Below are 17,293 nucleotides of genomic sequence, written 5' to 3'. Positions count from 1 at the left end.
CTTGGTATGAACAAATGAATGGACAGAGATTTTACCACCACTTAGTGACAGAAATCCAGCTTGTCTGTTCCATGGAGGCGCAAATCTTAACAGTGCTGTTGGTTTTTAACCTGTGCATGAGAAACTACAAGGTGTCAGGTAAATGTATAATAGTTTCACATTAATACAGTAGATAGCAGTTAAGCTAATAGCTTTGCATAAGGAGCGAATAGGATAACATTGCGGGTTTTTCGGTGAGCCGGTGTTGTTCTGGGACCCGAGGGAGGGTTGGGTGAAAGTGAATGGGCTAATCGTGAGATTAAGGCTCGAGAGCCTGTTTTAGCGCTGAGACTCCAGACACTCAGCTGGGCCTGTTTTGTGTGGTAGCTGCGTTTGTGGTAGCAGTCAGTGCCCTAGTTTTCGCAGTAGGTCAGACTGTCAGTACTGCTCATCTCTTCATATGTAGAACTGATGAATGACACATTCCAGGGATGTGGGCTGTGTTGGCGTGTGCTTGATCAGCAGGGGCCCTCCTCTCCTTCAGAGAATATGGCTGCCTTTTGGTTTACCTTGTGCGGCAAACAATCTGACGAATCCTGTTCTGAATGTTTCAGCATGAATAATGCTAAATAAGGACTCCTGCACCCAAATTAAAGGGACTGCTGAATATTTTAGCACCTGCTTCGTAAGTAGAAAGCCCCAGGTTTCCTGACTCACTGAATTGCTTTGAAAAAGCTCAGGTATGGGGGTGGACTCTCACATGGGAGAGAGTCTGGAATTGGGGTGGATAATTCCATAGGGGTGGCGATTCTGGCGGGTGGGTGGACTCTCACATGGGGTGGAGAGTCTGGAGTGGGCATGGACTCTCGGCAGTGGAGAGTCTGACCCAGGAGAGGGCTTGTCGGTGATGGCATATGTTCCATTTCATGTTAATAAGTGGAGATCGCCAGTCAAACGCTGGATTTATGAATCAAACTCATAACACTGAAACTGAGTTAGAGTGAAGAGCTTCATTGCATGCAGCCATAATTGATTCATCTCGTTGACTAATTTTCTCTCCGAGGATTAAAATGTTGTTAGACAGTGAGTGCATGATATGACCTAGATCAGAGCTTTGCGGAAAGTGCAGGAGATTGTGTGACTGGGATTAACTCTAAAATCGCATCCAAAGATTTGTGGATTGATTTACAATAAACACAATAAGGAATAATAAATAAATAAATATGTACATACATGGAAGAAAACAAATGTGGTCACAAAACTGATATCTAACACTACATGACTTCATCTTTACCAAACCTGTGTGTTAATATGCAGCGTTGGACGTTACACTCAGCAGTCCTGGACTTGTGGAAATGCATTTGGCACTAATACCAGAACGGCATCAGTGTGATGCATTAGGACTTCATTCCAAAAACGTTTCATTGAAGTGATCATTGACTGGCTTTGGTTCTATCAAAAAAAGAAAAAACTACACAGACTACTGTAGTATGTACTAAAAAGCCTGAATGTAAACAGCACTGATAGAGATGGTTACCTTTGGTTTTGTCATTAGACATACACTCACCGGCCACTTTATTAGGTACACCTGTCCAACTGCTCATTAATGCAAATGTCAAATCAGCCAATCACACTGCAGCAACTCAATACATTTAGGCATGTAGACATGGCCAAGACCATCTGCTGCAGTTTAAACTGAGCATCAGAATGGGGAAGAAATGTGATTTAAGTGACTTTGAACGTGGCATAGTTGTTGGTGCCAGACGGGCTGGTCTGAGTATTTCAGAAACTGGAATCTACTGGGATTTTCACTCACAACCATCTCTAGGGTTTATAGAGAATGGTCCGCAAAAGAGATAATATCCCGTGAGTGGCTGTTCTGTGGGCGCAAATGCCTTGTTGATGCCAGAGGTCAGAGGAGAATGGTCAGACTGGTTCGAGCTGATAGAACAGCAACAGTAGCTCTTATAACAATTTTCGTTACAATTGAGGCATGCAGAAAAGCATCTCTGAACACACAACACATTGAACCTTGAGGCGGATGGGCTACAGCAGCAGAAGACCACACCGGGTGCCACTCCTGTCACCTGTAGTTTCCTAAGAACAGGAAACTGAGACTACAATTTGCACAGGCTCACCAAAATTGGACAATAGAAGATGGGAAAAACGTTGCCTTGTCTGTTGTGTCTCGATTTCTACTGCGACATTTGGATGGTAGGGTCAGAATTTGGCGTCAACAACATGAAAGCACAAATTCATCCTGCCTTGTATCAACGGTTCAGGCTGGTGGTGGTGGTGCAATGCTTTAGGGGATATTTTCCTGGCACACTTTGAGCCCATTAGTAACAATTGAGCATTGTGTCAACACCACAGCCTTACCTGAGTATTGTTGCTCACCATGTCCATCTCTTTATGACCACAGTGTACCCATCTTCTGATGGCTACTTCCAGCAGGATAATGCACCATGTCATAAAGCACAAATCATCTCAAACTCGATTCTTGAACACAACAGTGAGTTCACTGTACTCTAATGGCCCCAGTCACCAGATCTCAATCCAGTAGAGCACCTTTGGGATTTGGTGGAACAGGAGATTCACATCATGGATGTGCAGCTGACAAATCTGCAGCAACTGTGTGATGCTATCATGTCAATATGGACCAGACTTTCTGAGGAATGTTTCCAGTACCTTGTTGAATCTATGCCCCGAAGGATTAAAGCAGTTCTGAAGGCAAAAGGGGCTCCAACCCGGTACTAGCAAGGCATACCTAATAAAGTGGCCAGTGAGAGTATTGTGGTAGATAATAATGCTTTCATTTGTTATAAAGTGACCACTGACATTTTTCAATTGTATTAAGGAACATGGAGTTTCTAGGGCGTGTGTGTGTTTGTGATGGAAATCACAAATATTGACATGGAGGGGCTGGTATGTGTGTGTGTGTGTGCGCGTGTGTGTTTCATAAATTCACCAGTGCACCTGGACTGGGAGGCCGTGTGTGTTAGTGACACAGGACTGTGCTGCTCTGTAAAAGGCTTTTCTAGAGTTCAGGTCTGTGCAATTGTGAGAATAAAAGCTGTGGTCTTTTATTCGGATCAAAACGCACCTGTTTGTGATTCTACCTTCAGGCGAGCCCACTGCCTGGTGCTCTGTTGAAAGTGATTGCTGTAGCATCACAGAGAAGAGTTCCAATGCTCACACAGCCAGGCGTTTTTTCACCCCATCACTGGCTTATTCAATTATACTCCTTATGTGTGCAGAGAAACCACTCCTAATTTATTAATGTCAATATTCTAATGGCTTATAGCCAAATATGCAAGACATAAAAGTGGATAAACAGAATTTTATCACAATCTGAAGCTATCTAAAAAGTGAATTTTGTTTTTCTGTGTATATAAAATGTTGGAGGATGCTGTTTGGGTGACTTCAACCAGTACTGCTCTGGGCAACCATGTATTCAGTCATGTGCAAAATATTGATGTTCATCAGCCTAATGAATGCTTCAGTGTCTAATGTCTAAAGGGAGCTTCTCCTATTTGAATGGTACTGTTTCAAGGACTGGGCTTGGGGGAGAATCAATCATGCCATTCTTTCAAAGAAGACCTTTTGTGTGTGCTCCTTTATACAGCAGGCTCACATTAAAATGGCCTTTGTCACATTTATATCGTCAGGCAGAACGGCGGACACTAGTCCATGTCATGATGAAAAGCAAGTCAGAATTCATTTATGTGATTTATTTTTATGTCTCTGCAACTCAATGATCCAACAAACTGAAAACCAAGACTGAATATTTCAGCACCTCGTCATAGATATTTCAGCTACCTTGAACATGAAAGCAGAGAGCTGCAGGCATGAGACGGAGATCTGCCCCAAACTCCTGAATCACGAGACGGAGATCTGCCCCAAACTCCTGAATCACGAGACGGAGATCTGCCCCAAACTCCTGAATCATGGTGGTTGAACCTCTTGGAGCAAAGCTAATGGATTGTTATGGAAACATATGAGGTGTGGTGTCCTTGGAGCAGTTTTCCAGTATGCAGGAGGTTTGTTTGCTGATGCAGACCCGAAAATATATTCATCAGACATGTTGTCCTCCATGACACTTGGCACTGCTGCTGCGTGACGCTCCACACGCCTACGGCTCATACATTTTACAGGAGGGCTGAAGGACGGACGCTCACAGGTAGGAGACCAGGATCACCACGGCTACGCTACATGATCACCATGGCTGCCCTACAGGGCAATGCAGCTTGGAGGTGATGGGGAGGTTTGTGTGTAAAGGTGGGTTTGGGGGTGTGTGTGTACATGCACGCGTGTGTGTACATTCACATGCAGGAGTGTGTGTGTGTGTGGGGGGGGTCTGTGTTTTCCTATAATTGCGTCTGTGTGTGTGTGTGTGTGTGTGTGTCTTGGGCTGGGTAAAGGCAAGCTTCTTTCACCTCGCCATGGTGATGACTTGTGGTGATGACATCATGCGGTGTGGAGGTGATTACTTCTCGGAGACACAATCAATGACCTGTCCCTTATCGTGGTCCCACAGTCATGCACACGCTCCATGCGTCTCTCTCTCTGCATCTCTCTCTCTCTCTCTCTCTCTCTCTCTGCATCTCTCTGTCTCTCTCTCTTTCTCTGTGTGTCTCTCTCTCTGCATGTGTATCTCTCTGTCTCTGCGTGTCTCTCTGCATCTTTCTCTCTGCATGTCTCTCTCCGTGTCTCTCTCTCTGCATGTGTATCTCTCTCTCTGTCTCTGTGTGTCTCTCTCTTTGTGTCTCTCTCTCTTCGCCATGCACACTCCTTTTCTTTCATTTGTTTGTCTCTCTCTCACCTCACTGTTTTAATGTCTGTCTCACCTCACTGTCCTGCTGAAGGCCACTGAACTGAAACACAGTGCCTGCCTCTCGCGTCCCAGTAACCTACAATGCACACATCACTGCAACTGTAAAATAAGTCAGAAATAAAAGAAAACACATAGTAGTCTAACGGGCGTTCCCAGAGGATGTTACTGAGGCCAAGCTGGCCAATGGCTAACACATTATGTGGAGTCCAGGACAGTGCTGGATAACAACAGGGTTAAATGGTTTTGAATTGTTAAATGCATCAGTTTGACATGAGCCTTTTTTTCTGTCTGCTTGTGTTTGATCTGGTCATAGGGTACACGTGGCACTGTGTCGGAATAGCTGCTTAAAAGTGTAAATCAAAATGTCAAATATCTGTATGTTCTAGTGTTCAGCCTTCAAAAACAGAATCGGCAATGCACTGGAATATGTACTGTCAATCAGATTTGAGTCCATGTCTGCAACCAGTAGTGTAAAAGATCCTGATGGACATGATCTGTGTTTAATTTCCAGTGTGAAGCTCAGATAGGCATCAGACATGTGAAGTAGATCTGCCTTTACTGCTGCTCTGACGCTGTCTGAGTGTCTCCACCCATCTCAACCCCACCCACAGAGCTGACGGCAGAGAGCCTGGCGTGGCCGTTCATGTTTCGACGAGCTGATAAAACATGGCTGATCTTGATTGGTCCTCTTTCTAATCTAGGATACGGTAGTCTGAACATTGCTTGTTAGCTCTCGGAATATCACACCTCTTAACAGTTCAGGAGTGTGGCAGTTGTGCTGTTTACACTGTTAGAAAGTGATTAAATTGTGAGCAATTATGTAATTGAAAAATCTAAACATAATCTGGCTTGGGCATTTTCTGATAGAATATAAAATAGCTGACCATAGAAATGTAGTTCACATATCTTAGATTTATAGGTCTCTGTGGTATCTGCAAAAGGGCGAGTTTCTTGATGATGTAATGGTACAAACATTTAATCATTTAGACAGAAAAGAAACTAATATTCAACACCTATTGTTTGAGAACCTGCTGAAGGCCTCTGAGACTTTTGTGGAATTATTGTAAATTCAGTATATGAATAACAGATCCAAAGTATTGTATGAGGGGAAAAAGACCTGTGTTCTCAGGTCTTTCCAGGGCTGAGACTGATCTGAAGTGGTTTTAATGCGTGGGCTTCCTGAGAAGAAAATGGTTCAGATCCAAACGTAAATAAATCAGCAAGACCTCACCCGAGTGTCTGTTCAGCAAGACCTCACCCAAGTGTCTGTTCCTCAGGGTCTTCAGGTCACATGGTTGTTCACTGATTGAAGTCTATAAACACAAATTAAGGCTAGGGTTACGTCTAAATGGATAGGGTTATGACTTAGATATAATCTAGGTCAGTATAACCCATACTGTCTTAAAGATACAAATCTTTTGAGTAATACTTTTGCTTTGAAGGCTACGCTATAAGCCTTTCATGACTACTGACATGAACATACATAGACATTTATAAATGCTTATATTTCAACAAACAGCAGCTGTCTTAAGATCCTGTTTGGTCATTTTGATGACAAGACTTGACTTGAGCACTTCTAAGTGATGCTATGTAGTATCTGCAGGTTGCTCTGTAAGTATCTAGGCTGCCCTGTAAGTATCTGCAGGTTGCTCTGTAAGTATCTAGGTTGCTCTGTATCTGTAGGTTGCTCTGTAAGTATCTGCAGGTTGCTCTGTAAGTATCTGTAGGCTGCTCTGTAAGTATCAGTAGGCTGCTCTGTAAGTATCTGCAAGTTGCTCTGTAAGTATCTGTAGGCTGCTCTGTAAGTATCTGTAGGTTGCTCTGCAAGTATCTGTAGGCTGCTCTGTAAGTATCTGTAGGTTGCTCCGTAAGTTTCTGCAGGATGCTCTGTATCTGTAGGCTGCTCTGTAAGTATCTGTAGGCTGCTCTGTAAGTATCTGCAGGTTGCTCTGTAAGTATCTGTAGCCTTCTCTGTAAGTATCTGCAGGTTGCTCTGTAAGTATCTGTAGGCTGCTCTGTAAGTATCTGCAGGTTGCTCTGTAAGTATCTGCAGGATGCTCTGTATCTGCAGGTTGCTCTGTAAGTATTTGTAGGTTGCTCTGTAAGTATCTGCAGGATGCTCTGTATCTGTAGGTTGCTCTGTAAGTATCTGTAGGCTGCTCTGTAAGTATCTGTAGGTTGTTCTGTAAGTATCTGTAGGATGCCCTGTATCTGTAGGTTGCTCTGTAAGTATCTGTAGGATGCTCTGTATCTGTAGGTTGCTCTGTAAGTATCTGCAGGTTGCTCTGTATCTGTAGGTAGGTCTGTAGTATTTCCTTTGCTGGGTAATGGATGTATTAGTATGTGTTCTGTCACAGTTTTTATCCTCACTGTTAGAAAGTTCAGACGAGCTCCAGAAATTAAAACAGATATGCTGGCATGCATGTGATACAGAGATAATTGCCCCCAAATGGAAAAATGTCAGTCACTGTAATTTTTCAGCTTAAAATGTTATTTTCAGTGAATTGGGTTAACTGTGCTCAGTCGACCGAAAAAATGAAATAAAATAAAAAGTGTGTGTGTGCTGAACAAAGAAGGAGTGCATGTGCATGTTCATGTCGAGAAACAGTGTTGTGGTTGACCAGGGCACCACTGTGTTCCTGTGATGAAGTGTGTTTTACTTTTAATCCTCACTGTTTATAGCTCGGTCATCTGTTAGTTTGTGTCTATATGGGCCATCTAAAATACCCAGAATGCTTTCTCTAATCTGATTTTAATGTGTTTGGTGATAAAGTATCTGTTAAACAGCAACTCTTTCATGCTGTTGTTACAGCAGCACAGGAGATGCTACAGAGCGTCTCATGAGTCTCCACTTGAGTTCAGTTTTCCCATCAGCCTCTGTTGGCAAGCAGTGTCGTATCAGCAGCATCAAAACGTTGACGTAGCAACCACCTGCCGATTTACAATAGCATCTTTTGTCATAATGTTGTCATTTCTCCACACCCAGTGTTACGACATCTTAATGTCAAAGAAAATGACATAACCTAATAATGTTTGTTGGAATAAGCATGTGTAAATGTTTTATGAATGTTTGTCTGTGATCATGAAGTGCTTATGTAAGTGTCATATAGCCTTCTAAGGCTATATGACAGTGCCCTGTGGAACCTGTAGTCTGATGGACATCTTGAATCTTGAATAAGACTCAATAAGAAACTAGATGTGACTACATGTTTGTGTTCTTGTGTCTACGTTTTCTGTATAATTACAAACCATGTTTTCCTTTGCACTCTAAGGATTTTAGCTGTGTTCTGTGCACGTCTCATGCCCCCACAGAGTATAATATGTGTAACTATAGCGTAGGTGCTTACTGGAGTGTGTGAGGTTAACAGCTCCGTGGGGAGTCACTACCTCGTAGGATGGATAGAGAATAGAGGAGCTCTTTACACTCTCCATGTTGGACTAATTAAGGAAGTGTGTGTGTGTATACGTACATAAGTTCACATCTTGTAAGAGCTAGAGAGAGAGTGAGGGAGAGAGAGCCTGTGTTTGGCTCAGCTGCTGAGAGCATAAATGTACTCCAGACCCCAGCATGAAGAGATGTGTTCTCGGCACTGTCTAGCCCACTGCCCCTGATGGCTGGGCGTGCTGTATCAGGGTCGTCCTGCTCTTAAACTGGGGAGTGCGGTAAACTGTCTGAGTGGCGCTACACGGTCAGCCACATCCTTGGTGAAGGTGAACATGGAGCAGATTAGTAGATCAGTATCATTATACTGCTGCTGTACAGGAGATATAGAGAACTGCACGTTCATGCCGATGAGTGAAGTCATGCTAGGAGATGAAATAGTAAGGGTCCATTTTCCTACGGCTCCTGCAGTGAGTACTGTGCTTCCAGACCTGAAGGGTAATAGTGGTTGACAGTTGGTGTTAATACCATATTCAGAAACTTGACATGGGGTATTGGGGTTGGAGGCAGAATCTGGTCAATGAACAGTGTTTTTGCAAGGTTATGCACTGAAGAACTGTGTGTGTGTGTGTGTGTGTGTGTGTGTGTGTGTGTGTGTGTGTGTGTTTCTGTTTGAATGCACATGCCCTGTCTGTGATGCTATAAAAGCATGAGCATTAGCCTCTGAAGCAGTGTGGCGTGTGGCAGAGCCGGTCTGGCCCTTGAGGCCCGCTGTGAGATAACTGGGTGTGGAGGAAGAAGACTACGGGTGGTGCGCTCAGGGTAGTGGGTGTGGTGTCGTCAGGGGGGTGATGGGGAGGAGGTCGGCTTTGCCAGCGGTGCTGCCCTTGCCCCTCCTAATCCTGCCCCTCCTAATCCTGCCTTTGAAGTTGCCTCTGAGCCCTCTCCTCCTCAGTGCGGCTTTTGTGTTTCTGCTACGACAGCATCAGCGCAAAGAAGGCTCCATATAAGTGCCTTATGTAAACACTCAATCTGTGTGTGTGTGTGTGTGTGTGTGTGTGTGTGTGTGTGTGTGTGTGTGTGTGTGTGTGTGTGTGTGTGTGTGTGGTGTACATATGTTTAGGGATTTGCATTAGTGTTTGTGTGAGGGAACATTTGTCATGTTCATTTGTGTGTGCGCTAATGAACTGCATGGCAGTAGGCAGTATTAAAAGAATGTTTAAAGAATTTTTGAAGCTCCTTTATTCTGCGTGATGGTCCACATGTCCATCATGGTCCCTATGTTGGAGCTACAGTGTCCCACTGTGTTGTCCATGTGAACTAAAGGCGATGGTGGAACTAGAACTGTAGAGGATGCTGGCCTGGGAGAACAGCTCATTTTTCTTGTCATGATGCTGGAAGTGATGCTGGAACGTACATTGCCAGTGTGTGTCCTAACCCAGTGTCCTGCCGGTGTGTGTCCTAACCCAGTGCCCTGCCGGTGTGTGTCCTAACCCAGTGTCCTGCCGGTGTGTGTCCTAACCCAGTGTCCTGCCGGTGTGTGTCCTAACCCAGTGCCCTGCCGGTGTGTGTCCTAACCCAGTGCCCTGCCGGTGTGTGTCCTAACCCAGTGCCCTGCCGGTGTGTGTCCTAACCCAGTACCCTGCCAGTGTGTGTCCTAACCCAGTGCCCTGCCAGTGTATGTCCTAACCCAGTGCCCTGCCAGTGTGTGTCCTAACCCAGTGCCCTGCCAGTGTGTGTCCTAACCCAGTACCCTGCCAGTGTGTGTCCTAACCCAGTGCCCTGCCAGTGTATGTCCTAACCCAGTGCCCTGCCAGTGTGTGTCCTAACCCAGTGCCCTGCCGGTGTGTGTCCTAACCCAGTGCCCTGCCGGTGTGTGTCCTAACCCAGTGCCCTGCCGGTGTATGTCCTAACCCAGTGCCCTGCCAGTGTGTGTCCTAACCCAGTGCCCTGCCAGTGTGTGTCCTAACCCAGTGCCCTGCCAGTGTGTGTCCTAACCCAGTGCCCTGCCAGTGTGTGTCCTAACCCAGTACCCTGCCAGTGTGTGTCCTAACCCAGTGCCCTGCCAGTGTATGTCCTAACCCAGTGCCCTGCCAGTGTATGTCCTAACCCAGTACCCTGCCGGTGTGTGTGTCCTAACCCAGTACCCTGCCGGTGTGTGTGTCCTAACCCAGTGCCCTGCCAGTGTGTGTCCTAACCCAGTGCCCTGCCGGTTTGTGTCCTAACCCAGTGCCCTGCCGGTTTGTGTTCTAACCCAGTGCCCTGCCAGTGTGTGTCCTAACCCAGTGCCCTGCCGGTTTGTGTTCTAACCCAGTACTCAAAGAGCACAGAGTGCTGTTGCATGCATTTCAACCTTGACCTGGATCAGCTGGTTACCACCGGTAGTGCGACCTGCCAGGTGTGTGTTGGAACCAGGACCCGGGCTACTATTAGTTCTTGAAGAGACTGGACTGGATTGTAAACTGATCTGTGGACAGTAAGTAATGGCTTCAGATTGTGCTTGTGTAAATTAGAGCCAAGGCATGTAGGAATTGCAGAAATTCAGTTTTTTTCACAGTTTGGGGACTGCCACTGGGATTTTTTGTTTGTTTTAGTGGTTTAAATGCTGTCTTAGTTTGAATTGCATATATGAATTTAGGGATCACTGTAAGCAATTTTGATCTTGCCTCAGCTCACAGTGGGTTTGCTTTTTCTGTAATGAACGTCTCAATTTAATTACATTTTAATTTCAATTAACTTCAGCTTGAAGCTAAAGTCAGGGCTAAATGTGTTTCATTTCAATTAATATGACAATGATGGTGCTTTTGAATTAAGTTAATTGTAATTAATTTGATTTCAGCCCTCACCACTCCATGCCATAGTGGGACTATTCTGTTTTGTTCTTTTTTTTTATCTACACAAGTTACATTTTGTTACATTCGATTTTGAGATGCCACTGAACTGAAATGGAGCCCAAATCTGCCCTTTGACCTATATAATATAAAACAATGGCACTAAGTTAATTCTGCAACAGTAATGTCAGTCTGTACAGTAGTGATGTCCATGTGTACCTGCCACTTTATTTACCATGCAGCTTGCTCCTCCTCCACCACGGCACATTTGAACACTTGCCCCTCCCCTGACCAGTCTCCCCTCCCCTGACCAATCCTCTGTGTTTGCTTTTTCCTTATTTGTTCCTTTTCTCCATCCCCTTTGGGATTTACATCACTGACCATCGTGGCCTTAAAGCCCAGCGAGACAGAGGATCTAAAATTGATCAGGAGTTCTAACATTTCTTCTGACCCCTTTGAAAATGGTCTGATCAATATCATCAGCTCAGAGAATAATAGATCAAAGATGGAGATTTTCTCTCCTGTAACAAAAGACAGTCATGCATATGTAATCTCAAGGGTCACAGCCACAGATTATAACCCTCGTTAGACGGATCATGTTCTTTGATGAAGCAGGTATGGTCCTTACCACCATATGGAGACCAGAAGACGCCCCTCTGGGTTCAGTGGAGAGAGTGGCCAGTGCACTGTAGTCTCACCATCTCTCATCATTACCAGAGTGGGTGTCCCTGTAATTTAACATATAGCTCCTATTCAATTACAGTGGTTAACATAATGAATGTGATGCTGCTCACTGATCTCAGCAGACGTCTTCGACCTCTTCAACGTAATCTTATTTGAATCCCCTTTTATTTCTGCTGCTAATACAAACCCCTGGTGAGCTTTAGTATTATTTATGTCTGTTCTATTATTGTTTATGTATCTCCACACAAGAATAACATGGTCATTTCTTCATGCTTGTTTGTGTTTTACTATTGCTGTGTGTCCTTTTTTTGTTTAATATTCGTGGTGATTAGGCGTATGTAATCTGGGATTAGTGGGCATGGATGGAAAGAACATGCTATCTGTGGCCTGCAGTTCCTTGGTTGGCAGGGTGGGGGCAGTGTGACAGTTTTGAATGACTAACCTACACACAGGCTCACTGAGGGTGAACTCTTTAGGCACACACTCTGGGGGGGGGCGGCACACTTCCTGGAGGTGGTCACCCTCCACATCATCAATCATTGGCCGTGGGAGAGTGTGTGTGTGTGTGTGTGTGTGTGTGTGTGTGTGTGTGTGTGTGTGTGTGTGTGTGTGTGTGCGGTGCCCTGACAGGATGTTGGCCATAAAACTCTGACTTTGTGGTGACATTTGGCTGATTTTGTTTGTTTTGATTAAGGTATGGTAGGTGTGTAGTAATAGACCTTTCTAGCTATAGTAATATACAAGTAACTGGAAATAGCCCTCCAAGATACTAAAACAAGTGTGTGCGTGCGTGCGTGCGTGCGTGTGTGCGTGCGTGCGCGTGTGTTCATAATCTCGGTTTCTGGATGTACTTATGTATCCACTAGCAGAATGACTCAGCAAGGCCTTTTATACACACACACACACACACACACACACACACAAACACACACACACACACACAATGAAATTAACAGCGATAATCTGTAATACACTTGTCTTATCAGTACTATTGTGATATCATGAATGTAAACTTGGGTATGTATTTCCCCACACCATCTGTGTGACAAAAGCTTTACAGTTTTGTTTTGAATAGCAGGTCTCTGCTAACTGGCGTATTGATTATGAGAGTGTATGGGTCCTGGGGGAGCTCACCTGCCTCAACACTTACCTCCATCCTCCCAGTCAGACCACCGCTGGTGTTCAGCAGAGTACAGACACACTGCATCCCTCGTAGCCTGGGGGGCAGAGGAGAGAGAGGGAGAGAGAGGGAGAGAGAGAGAGAGAGAGAGAGAGAGAGAGAGAGAGAGAGAGAGAGAGAGAGAGAGAGAGAGAGAGAGAGAGAGAGAGAGAGAGAGAGAGAGAGAGAGAGAGAGAGAGAGAGAGAGGAGAGAGAGAGAGAGAGAGAGAGAGAGAGAGAGAGAGGGTAAGGGATGAAAGAAATTATATGATAATGAGATCTTTAGAGTTTTGGTTTGCTTGTTTAAGCAAATTTGGATAAATGATCTTCTGAATCTCATTTCAGAACAGGCTTAATGCTATCTAACAGTTAATTGACAACACAGTTTACACTACTGAGAGAAAAATGACAAATGCACAAATGACGGAAGTGAGAGCGGTGTGTCCTGGTGTCCTGATGTCCTGATGTCCTGGAGTCTCTTCTCTTCCTGAGGTGCACTGACTGTTTCCAACAGGTGCGAAATTCACTGCAGTTTTGCTTCCGTGTTTCCTGCTCTGCATTGTTAAAAGATGCAGCGTTTGAATTTAGTTTACATTTCTCTGCTGAGGTGATGTTATATTTAGAGTTTTATTCCTTTGAAGTCTGAGCTTGGTCTCTGTGGGTTTTATTAGTGATGGAAGGAAAAACAAATCTCCAAATGAACTGTGATGTTTCTCTTTCTCTGAGCAGTTAAATAATTAGTTTAATTAGTTTCTGTTCAAGTGTGATCACCAGCACACCTGCTGAGGATCTACACTTCAGGTGATCACCAGCACACCTGCTGAGGAACTTCTGTCTATATAGTTGAGCGACAAACAGTAAAAAGGTTCTGACTGTGTCAGGCTTCATAAAGCCTGGCTTTTTGAGGCCATGTGTTACTGAATATGACACCAGCTGAGCTGTCAGGTATCTGCTGTGTGTCAGAGGCATCCTTTGTGCGTACACGTGCGTGTGTGTGTGTGTGTGCGTGCGTGCGTGCGTGTGCGTGCATGTGCTTGTGTGCGTGTGTGTTGGTGTGTGTGTGCATGCATGCCTTTGAGCATTTCGACACCCCACTTCTCCTCATCCCAGCCACGCTTAAAAATAGAGTTGCTTCCCATCGCCCCCGACGACAGCTAGCAGCCATCTCCCCTGGCACAAGGGCTCGTTTGTCTGGTTCTGCCCCTCCCCTATCTCATCCCCTCCATCCACCACCTCCCTGTCCTTTCTCTCCACATCCCCCCCATCACCTGTGTGTGTTCCTGTCTCTCCTTCCCAGCATGCCTCTCTTTCTGACCTCTGATTCCCTGTGCATCTCCTCATAAGACCTTGGCTAAGCCCTGAGTTTATTTTAGCTAGTTTAATGATGGCAAGTATCCCAAGACTCTGCAGGAAGCTGACTGTGGCCTATTTCCTTCCTACCTATCTTTGATGGAGGCATTACTGCCCTAATGGGACAGACTTATTTAAAAAAAAAACCTAGTCCCACAGAAATGTCTGTAGAATTGCTTGGCTCTGAATTTGAATGAGAACCATACTATTACTGTGGCTTCAGCAAATCATTCCTAATTCTGTGTTTTTGCTGTAATGGACAGCTACTGAAAGGGCGTGCAGGGTGTGTTCTCAGAGGTGGGTTCCCTTCGCAGTGAGGGCCAGTTTCACATCCGCCCGTTTACATTTGACTCCAGTGCTTTCATTGAAGCTCAGTCACTGCCGTCCCTGTGCTAGTCCGAGTCATTATGATCTCATTACAAAGCGTTGTAGTGTCATGCTTCAAAAGATCAAGGTAATTAATCATCTAAGGAAATGAAAAGAGGCTTCCTAGAAACATTAAGAAATTTACAACAAAGAAATTAATTCTAAGTAGTCATTAAAGTTGCAGTCCTCATAATGATCTGATTTAATTGTAGTTATTTCCACATAGCACACACTATTAAAACGGCAGCCTACGCCCACCCTGGACGTCCCTGGCCACAGGCCAACCGTGTCACGGGGGTGTTGTAAATGTGTGTAATTATTGAGTGCAGTCCATCTGTTTCCTTCCACAGCTGGCCACGTAGCCCGCAGCACGTTCATCTCACTTCACACTCCGACCCTAGACCGCTGTTGTGACGTGGTAGCGTGTGTTGCATTGGTAGGAGTGTATCAGGAACAGCAGTGAGGCTGTAGGTTTTTCACATGACACCGACACTGCTGGGCTGAGAGTGGTCAAAATATCCCATCCGCAGAAGCGTGAAGACTGAGCACTGCTAAACGGACTAGCTAAGATTAAACTGTCTATGGTGACAGAAGATGCTATCGTTTATAATCTGTTTTACGTATTGTTTTGAACAGGCTGCATATTGGCATGTATGACAAAGACAATCTACCAATGTTTTATTTTCTCACTGTGTAGTAACATTACCACAGGGCTGTATACTGCACTTCATTTATATATAGTTGGAGTGCTAGTAGCCATGTAGCCTGCCCTCCTGTAGTAATGGATAAATAAGTGAACCATTCTGGAAAACCTGCACCAGCATCTGCACATGCGCTCCTTGCTAATCTCACTCATGGCTCGCCATCACCTTTCCCCTGTTATGGGAACAAGAACATTACAAAATATACTAACATTATGCTGCTGGACTAATAGCCAGGTTGGGTGTTGTAGTTACTCTTGTGAGATGGACGTTCTCCTCATAGCTCATCTATAAGAGGAGGTTCATGTTCACATGACTCATGGTATAAATGGAGAATAAAATGTCCTGAAAGCATAGTCAGTGGAGTAATGGAAATAAATATTCTGGAGTTGGTGTTAAAATAGCATTTTGCTGGCTCAACTAACAAGAACACCAATAGAGAGGGGGAGAGCCATATAGAGACAGATACAGACAGACAGAGAGGAAAAGGGCTTTTTGCTGAAAGGTCTTTTGCGTTTGACCTCTTGACCACTCTGGGTGTTTCCTGCTGACTTTCTGGTGTCACACTCCTGACAGCTGCTGGGTGTTCAGGTTTCTCTCCGTTTTCTCTTGTACTGGACTTATAAGAGACTCCCTCTGTGTTAATGAAGAAGCAAATAAGCTGACTGGCAATACTACAATGAATATACAAAACACACACCACACACACACACATACTATATACTGTGTACATACAGTGTGTGTGTGTGTGTGTGTGTGTGTGTGTGTGTGTGTGTGTGCGCGTGTGTGTGTGCGCGCACGCATGTGGAGATATTATATCACAATATGAGAATGAGTGAATGTGAAGGTGTGTGTTACTGGAGTATAACTACTCTTATCAGAATGCCTGTGTGCACCTACTATCAGTGTCAGCTGTGAAAGTGTTGTGTGTTATCAGAGCCTCCCTGGTTATGCTTCTAAATCATATCTTTAACATTTAGACTGTAATTAGCTATTCTCCTAATAACACACAGGTGCTGTTACCATTGCAAAATAACTGTAAATTTTTATTAATTTGATGAGCACATTTATTAATTTGAGAAACCGGGGCATCAGAGGAGCATTTAAAGAGCTCCTTTAGAGAGACATGGCCCTTGTAAAAGTGCTGAATCCTGGCCGGTGAAAGAGGACATATACAGATCTTTATTAAAACAACCTGAACTCAAACAGGGATCAAAACAGTTCCCTGTGACGTCAGTGACGCCAATGAATGAACCCAGTCACCCAAAGCACAAAGGTGCAAACTGGGGTCTTAATCCTCAGGGAGTGGGAGCAGAGAGTATATACTGTACTCCAACATATACTCCCATAGAAATCACCCTGTGCAGTAGAAGACTGAGCAGCCCAACCACACTGGAGTGCAAAGAGTCAGTTCTATATAAGGAGTTAGAAGGGACGAGGGTGAGGAGCAAGTAATGGTTAGAAGACAGGAGACTGTTTGGTGGGGTGGAGAGGAGAAGGAGTTTGAGAGAGTGTGATAGTCTCTCAGCGATGCCAGGTGATTTGTTACAATCTCTTAACACCTTTAGAGCATAATAGCATTTTCGTTAAATAAGGCACCCCAGTTAACGGCAGTTTTCAGGCATCTAAACTCAGGTAATTGGCCATTAGGTTGTTTGGAGGTGCAACGGGGTGACAGAAGCAGCAGACACAGAGGATGGTGTCGTGTTCTCTTTAATGTCCATTTCCATGATAGACACAGCACAGCCCAGTCAATAACAAATAAAGGAGAGTGAGGAGCGTAGCGGCTCTCAGACTCGTCTCACAAGAGTCACTTCAACTCGGCCTAGTCAAGGGTAGAGCGGCAGCAGATATCCAGCAGGTCCAGAAGGCACAAGAAATGCACAGACCTGTGGGCTTAAAATGGAGTGTGTGTGTGATGAGGAACAGGTGTGGATGATTAGTATGCTGTGGATTGAGACCGAGGGAGTGAACGGGAGGTGGAGTGTTGTGAAGTGGGCGGCTCCC

At 44.8% G+C, this 17,293-nt stretch overlaps 1 protein-coding gene across 3 annotated transcripts in view; it reads left to right on the top strand.

Moving 5' to 3' along the window:
• The window catches only part of rgs7b (regulator of G protein signaling 7b), an 86,646-nt gene that overhangs the window by 2,240 nt on the left and 67,113 nt on the right, over window positions 1–17,293 (top strand). The window lies entirely within an intron of this gene.

This window comes from Brachyhypopomus gauderio, chromosome 3 (assembly GCF_052324685.1).
Source record: "Brachyhypopomus gauderio isolate BG-103 chromosome 3, BGAUD_0.2, whole genome shotgun sequence".
Taxonomy (NCBI): Eukaryota; Metazoa; Chordata; class Actinopteri; order Gymnotiformes; family Hypopomidae; genus Brachyhypopomus; species Brachyhypopomus gauderio.
Note: the sequence above shows the minus strand (reverse complement) of the source record. Positions and strands in the feature narration are given on the sequence as shown.